Here is a 7,287-nt window from a genome sequence, read left to right on the forward strand (position 1 = left end):
GACAGCAGTGTAGAATGCCTGCAAGAGCATCGAAGAAGTGGTTAAGAATACAAAGAACCTCTTGCTCTGGCACATATTTTAGACTACACTGTTCTTCCTGCACTAACATTCACCTCAGAGACCCAGGCCCTATGAAAACAGGTTGAGAATGCTATTCAGGTCTGCCAAAAAGTAATCGAAAGAGCTATGCTTGGAGTATCATGTTTCACTCAAGTGAGAGAAGGAATCCGGAGTTCCAACCTCTGTCGATGATCTTGGATTAGGGACTCCATCTTGTTTGCCAAAGTGTCAAAAATCTGATGGGCTGGACAAGTAATGCAATTTGGGGACAACCACTGGACTAGAGCTGTTATCTAATGGATTTCATGAGACATCAAAGAATGCCTGGACGCCCACCTACGAGATGGATGGACTTCTTTGTCAAGACCCTGAATGAACAATTTGATGCTCTTTGTGTACCTGGAGGGAGCAGACACCATTAAGCTACACTAGCATGCGACAGGGATGGATGGAGATGTTACTGGCGCCTGCTTGAGGAAACCGATGAGCAACAGGATGACAAGTGATACAAGTACTCATTACCACTAAGAACTAGACAAAAACAATAACAACAGGAAATCCCATTGCTCATTGATTTACTCAAGTGGGCACCACACCAGTAACATCTCATTGGGAGACTTGTTACTATTTTTGGCATATTGAATACACCATGGGTAGCTTGCCAGGCTCTGCCATGTGGATGAGATACTCTCAGTAGCTTGCCAGGCTCTCTGAGAAGGGCAGAGGAACCAAACCTAGGTCGTTCATGTGCAAGGCAAATGCCCTACCCGCTGTGCTATCACTCCAGCCCACTAAAAACTAGAAGAAAAATAAATTCCTTTCTTTTATTCCCCATTGATTCAGGTTATCCCTGTTAATTTGTGTTAACTCTGTACATGGCATAACCTGGTAAATAACCTGGTCAATAATCAAAGAGTCAGAAGTAAAAATAAGTCAGTTTCAGTCTTTCTTAATACTTTATTCAAAATTTCATTATATACTGTACTCAAGATAGGAAATCTTTTTCTAGCACTTTCCCTTTTCCTTTTTCTTAATCTAAGATTCATTAATCTCAGAAACATGACAAACACTGTTCTATGCACTTGTCATCACTGAAAATCTCATTAAAATATGTTATGAATCTATTATGAATACTTTATTACTTTTTAATAAATTTATTTATTGAATCATCGTGAGAGCAGTTACAAAGTTTTCGAGTTTAAATCTCGGTCATACAATGATAAAACACCCATCTTTTCACCAGTGCACATTTTTCATCACCAAAAACCCTAATATACCCCTTATCCCACACCCTCCCCCTACGTGTGTGGCAGATGATTTACACATTACTCTCTCTCTACTTTGATTACATTCAATATTTAGGAACAAGACCCACCATTATTATTTGGGATTTTACCCCAGTACTCAGATCTGCTGAAAAGGCAACATTAGACAATTTGTATTCTATTGCTGATTATGAATTGCATATGATGTCGTGGCCACATGGTTATGGAATTCTGAAATTTTAATAATTAAATCTGGAGGGATTTCTGCCAAAGGACACTGGGTTCTGAGATTGGTTTCTGAGTCTCTGGGATCATGGCTTAAGCTGCTTGAACAGCCAGAGGGCCTGTTCGTGGGCAGAGACTTGGGGTCTCATTAGGGTGGGTTGTTATGAATACTTTAAAATAAATGTCATAGATAGAAAAATAAGGCACAATGGATAAGTGAGGCTGTGCAAAAATACAGCTAGTAAAGGGAAAGTTGATCAAGGCTACCTTTGGACACTAGACTATTATCACTATAATCTCTGAACATATATTTATTAATTATCTTCTGTTTACTTCTAGTGGCAAGGCACAAGCTTCACAAATCATTATTTATCTCTTTTGTTTCTTCAGAACTTGGATAAGTAATTAAAATAGCATCTAACAGATTGGTAATAAAAGAAAACATGAAAAAGTGTGTATTCATAATTGAATAATCTTGTATAGGTGGGGGTGTGTGACTCAGCAGAACTAAGTGAATCATCCCCATAATTTATTTATTAACGTAAAAAGCCCTACCTAAGACAAAAGTGGAAAGGATTAAAAGGAAACTCCGTTAAGAAAGTTAATAAAGCATAGTTAAACAAGAATGCATGTAGCTTTAAGTTTCCCTTCCCCTGAAATGATGGATTAGATTTAAAAAATTTACATTTAAATTACTTTTTCATAGGCATTCTGTCCTTAAGACTCCTCCTAGCAAATTAACTTTTTTTCAAAATTATATTTAGAAAAAGTAAATTTATTATCATCTTGGGCACTACTAATGCTAATTCAATAAGTAAATTGTATATGACAGAATTTTTATTTAGTTTAACTAGTTGACTAAGGTATATATGCTTTCAAATCTCAGCAAAACAGTCATAAATATAGCTGCATTTCTTTACCAAGTCTTTACTGGGTTTCTCTTCATGTTTGTTTGAACTATTTATTATGATTTCTTTAAGTATGGTGTTCTTTGTATAAATATGATTATGAATAGTTATTGGTATAAAAATAACTGTTTTTTGGGAACTTTAAAACAGTATGAGAAACCAAAGCAAAAATAAACACAATTCCATAATTATTAAAAGCTTTTGTATAGTGGAGGCAATCATATGCAAAACAAAAAGGCAACTTCCTGAATGAGAAAAATTTGCATACGGTATTCTGTTAAAAGGTTAGTTTAAATATTCAAAGAGAAAATGTTATTAAATTCATAAACAAAATAAAAAACAGACTCAAATTAGATAAAGAATATGAAGAGACATTTTTGCAAAGAAGATACGCAGACAGCTAATATACACATGAAAAAATGATCAACATCTCTAACCATTAGAAAAAAAGCAAACCAAAGTCTAAATAAGATATTTTCCCATAAATTTCAGAATGATATCATAAAGTCACTGCCACTGTCACTGTATCACATTGTTCATCGATTTGCTTGAGTGGGCACCAGTAATGTCTCCATTGTGAGACTTGTTACTGTTTTTGGCATATTGAATATGCCACGGGTAGCTTGCGAGGCTCTGCCGTGTGGGCAAGATACTCTTAGTAGCTTGCCGGGCTGTCTAAGAGGGTCAGAGGAATCAAACCTGGGTTGGCCGCATGCAAGGCAAAAGCCCTACTGCTATGCTATCACTCCAGCCCAAAGTATTGAATAAAATACTTTATGGTACTTTATAAATACTTCATAAATTATTGAATAAAATAAAAGGGAAATGTTGTTGGGGAATATAAATTGTTCCAGGTACTGTGTGAAACAGAATGTGAACTTCCTTAGATACTAAAAACAGGATAACTATGTGATTCAGCAATTCTATTTTTGGATATCTATCAAAAGAAAAAGAAGACACTAATTCTCAAAGACATAAACACCCCTATGTTCACAGATGCATTATTTATGAGACTTTACAACTATATATATATGTATATATACACATATATATATACACACAAACACATATATAGATGTAGTTTATACTTTTAGGATTTAGGTTTGGGGGCACATCAAACAGCCCACTTCTGAGTCAGTGCTCAAAAGTCAACACTGGTGGTACTTGGGGATTATTGGGTCTCAGGGGCCCAAAACATGTGTTTCAGTCCATAGAGCATCTACTTAGCCTCAGTCTTTGACTACATTAATATAAGTGAAATAAATCAGGTTAGGAAATATTTATATCATGAAATCTCCCTGACAAATTTATCTTAAAAACATATAAAATTAGATACAGAGAACATGTTGATAATTATCACAGGAGACAGTGGCTATGGAATAAAGAAATCCACAGGTATAAAAGAAGAGTTCATAAAAAGAAGTGCATAGCATGAGGTTCAAGGATAATAAAATTGTGGCTCAGATTTGAAAAATCATGAATTACGTATCCAATAATATTTTTACCTTATATGTATCTATTAGTGAATGAAAAACTATTTTCAGATACTGAAATTACTGCACATAAACTGTTTTACATTGCAAGAAAATGTCAAACGATATATCATGTTCCAGCCTGAAACTAATATGTTTGCGATCAATTATAATTCAATTAAAAATTAACTACCATGATCACTTCAGCAGCACATATACTAGAATTGGAATGATACAGATAAGATTAGCATGGCCCCTGCTCAAGAATGATACACAAATTTGTGAAGCATTGCTTATTAGGAATAATTAGCTACTATAATGCCAGTTTTAATATCGGTTTATAAATTATAATATTAAAAAATAGCAATCTTTCCACAGACTCCTAGGCTAAAAATAATTAGCAAAAATTTTTATTTTGTTTCACTTAAAAATGTTATGTATTAGAAGTACATATGGTGTATTATTGATACAATTCCATACAAATTTGTTCATTTAATCAGTAGAGATGTTTTTCTGTGAAGTAGTGTACATTGTAATGACCCCTACTGTCCTAGCTACCCCCTACTGCTGTTATTTCTTGAGGAGGGGAGTAGTTTCTGATTCTTGAGGACAAAAGAGCTTTGCAAACCAAGCCAATTGCGCACTTAGTTTCTATTTTGCTCTGTTGCCCTAGACTTTTTTTTAGAGGAAAGGGAAATTTTCAGGCTCAGCAAGGGAGAAGACCTCCACAGTAGCTCACTTATGTCAGGAGTCACGAATAATCCCTTTCTTGATGGGATCATCCAGCTCTCCTGATGTTGTCAACATAATTTATTTTTTTCCTCTCGCTCAAGGGGAGAAATGAGCTGCTTTTGTTGTTGGACTGGGCATCAGCACATGCTGGTTCTTCCTCGGGAAGGGAAGGAAGTACAGGGTGCCTTCCCACTGTTTTCTTCCTCTCATTATAAGATTATAATCTTCTTTCCATTTCTCAAACTCTGGTTTCTTTAGGTCATTTTCCAGGATTTCTAATTGTGTTTCCTAGCGGCAGACCCGGGTTCGATTCCTCTGCCCTTCTTGAAGAGCCCGGCAAGCTATCAAGAGTATCTCGCCTACATGGCAGAATCTGGCAAACTACCCATGGTGTAATCGATATGCCAAACACAGTAATAAATCTCACAATGGAGACATTACTGGTGCCCGCTCAAGCAAATCGATGAGCAAAGGGATGACAGTGACAGTGACAGTGACAGTGACAGAGACAGGAAAAGAGTAGGAAGAAACAATCTGTTCTTCTTTCTGAATGGAGGTGGAAAGGACAGACATCATATAAAGAGTGAGTGGATACAAATGCATATAACAGAACTTTTTAAAGTCACATATACTAAAATAATTGCTTATTGGGCCAGAGACATAGTGGAATGGCCACTTGCCCTGCATGCGGCTGTTTCAGGTTCAATCCCTAGAACAGCATATGATCCCCAATCCCTAAGAATGATTCCTTAGCACAGAGTCAGGAGTAAGCCCTGAACACTGTTGGAGTGTGTCACACACCCCAACCCCTGCATAAAAATTGCTAATCAGGTAAGAAGAGTGGAAAATGATGGTGAAGTTACACCAACATCTTATTTGAGGGTACGGACAATCCAAAGAATGGTCAGACTGAACAAAGAAATGTGATAAGGGTGTCTGATAATGCGCCCATGTTCCAAGGTTTTCACTCTTTATTTATTTATAAATATCGATCACTTCCAATGATACTCAGACTAGTAGCTTGGGCCTGATGGTTCAGTGTGTCAGGGCTTTGCCCAACAAAGCTCAGAGACTACCAAGAATTCATTCCAGGTCTCTTAGGCAATGTGATGTCAGGCATCGAATTCTGGTCCCTTAGGCTTATGCTTTCTAGGACTTTAACTGTCTCCACAGACCCCACAATATTTTATGTTAGAGCAATAAACTTATGTCCACTTAACTTTGTAATATATATCCACCAGGGCAAACAATGAAAAACATCTTCACAATTGTTAGTCTAACAGACAGCAGCTAGATCTTATGGTCACAAGAAACAAGACTGCATTTCAAATTGGGAAAACAACAAACAAACAAAAGAAAACTATTGATGAAAATCAACCCAGAATCAGAAAAAAATAACTTGACATGTCAAAATATGTTCTTATGTAAAAGATGTTTTATTTCTGTGAGATGGAGCAGATAGGCTATTTCTGATGTGTGTATGTGTATGTGTGCCTGTGTGTATAATAAAGCCAAATACACTGATACCTGATATTGTTGCAAACAAGCAATGCTTTGAGATTTAGAAAAGAAAAATGTAAAACCATGATCATAAGATAAAATTACAAACCCAAGAAAATTAACAATGGTTTGCACAGCAACTAAAGACAAATAATGACTGCAGAATCTGGATTCTGAAGGTTTAAGATTCTTCTCCTGGCTCCAATATTCACGTGTGATGTGAGATGAAAATGCCATTGAAGGAAGAAAAAAGGAGGTAGACAAAGGAGAAAGAGGAAGTGAAAGGAGACACAGAAAGATAAAAACAAAACAGAAAGGAGAAGAGGGCACATGAGAGGAGAAATAAAAGTATAAAATTAATTATGCTATTTGTCTTAAATGGGATAGAGAGACTTTGTTTCATCAGCATTTTAATTCATTATTCTCCTTCTATAAAATATAATGAATATTATAAAAATGATACTGAATTGGAATTTGAGGACAATTAAATAAGCAAGAGCAAGAAGAGAACTTTGACTTACTTGTGGAAGAGTCAGTATAAGTAATGACAGGAAGGGGTACAAAAGAAAATGTAAACATGTGGGGAACCAATTCTGTTGTTTCTGCAATTTAGTGGGCTCCCTGTCAACTCCTGTGAACGGGGTCTGCAAGTTTGGGAAGAACCAAGGACTCATTTCCTCTATGTTCTCTTTTTGAGTTACTTTATGTGCCATGAAACACGTAGAGGTGCATAATGAGTGAAGCAACTTAACATACTACTTTATTCCAGAAAAGAGGGCAGGGAGGATACTCAATAAAATAATAAAGGAGAAAGAGGAAAAAGATTATATGCCTTTATCATCTACATGATAAAGAAAAATTGCTTTGAATGTTTACTAAAGCAGTTTAGCACAGGGAGTTAGTTATCCTGATGATTGAAGATGAAAGGAGTCAATGAACCATGGCATTATTGAAGCATTAGATCAGCAAAACAGAAGACACTATGCTTTCAACAAAGAGACAAGGAAGTCCTCTGTCCACCTTGCAGAAGATGAAAACTTTATAAACTGTTTGCTCAGAGTTGATTGGAGTTACTGAGGGGAGGCAGTTGCTGAGAAAGAATATGCCAAATCCATCTTCCTTGAT

General features: G+C 36.1%; 1 non-coding gene across 1 annotated transcript; it reads left to right on the plus strand.

Annotated features, from left to right (window-relative positions):
- The first annotated feature begins 4,124 nt into the window (after positions 1-4,124).
- Positions 4,125-4,231, plus strand: LOC129400483 (U6 spliceosomal RNA). Its single transcript, XR_008627718.1, has one exon. It is a non-coding gene; the product is annotated as a U6 spliceosomal RNA (small nuclear RNA).
- The last annotated feature ends 3,056 nt before the right edge of the window (positions 4,232-7,287 follow it).

This window comes from Sorex araneus, chromosome X (assembly GCF_027595985.1).
Source record: "Sorex araneus isolate mSorAra2 chromosome X, mSorAra2.pri, whole genome shotgun sequence".
NCBI classification, from domain to species: Eukaryota; Metazoa; Chordata; class Mammalia; order Eulipotyphla; family Soricidae; genus Sorex; species Sorex araneus.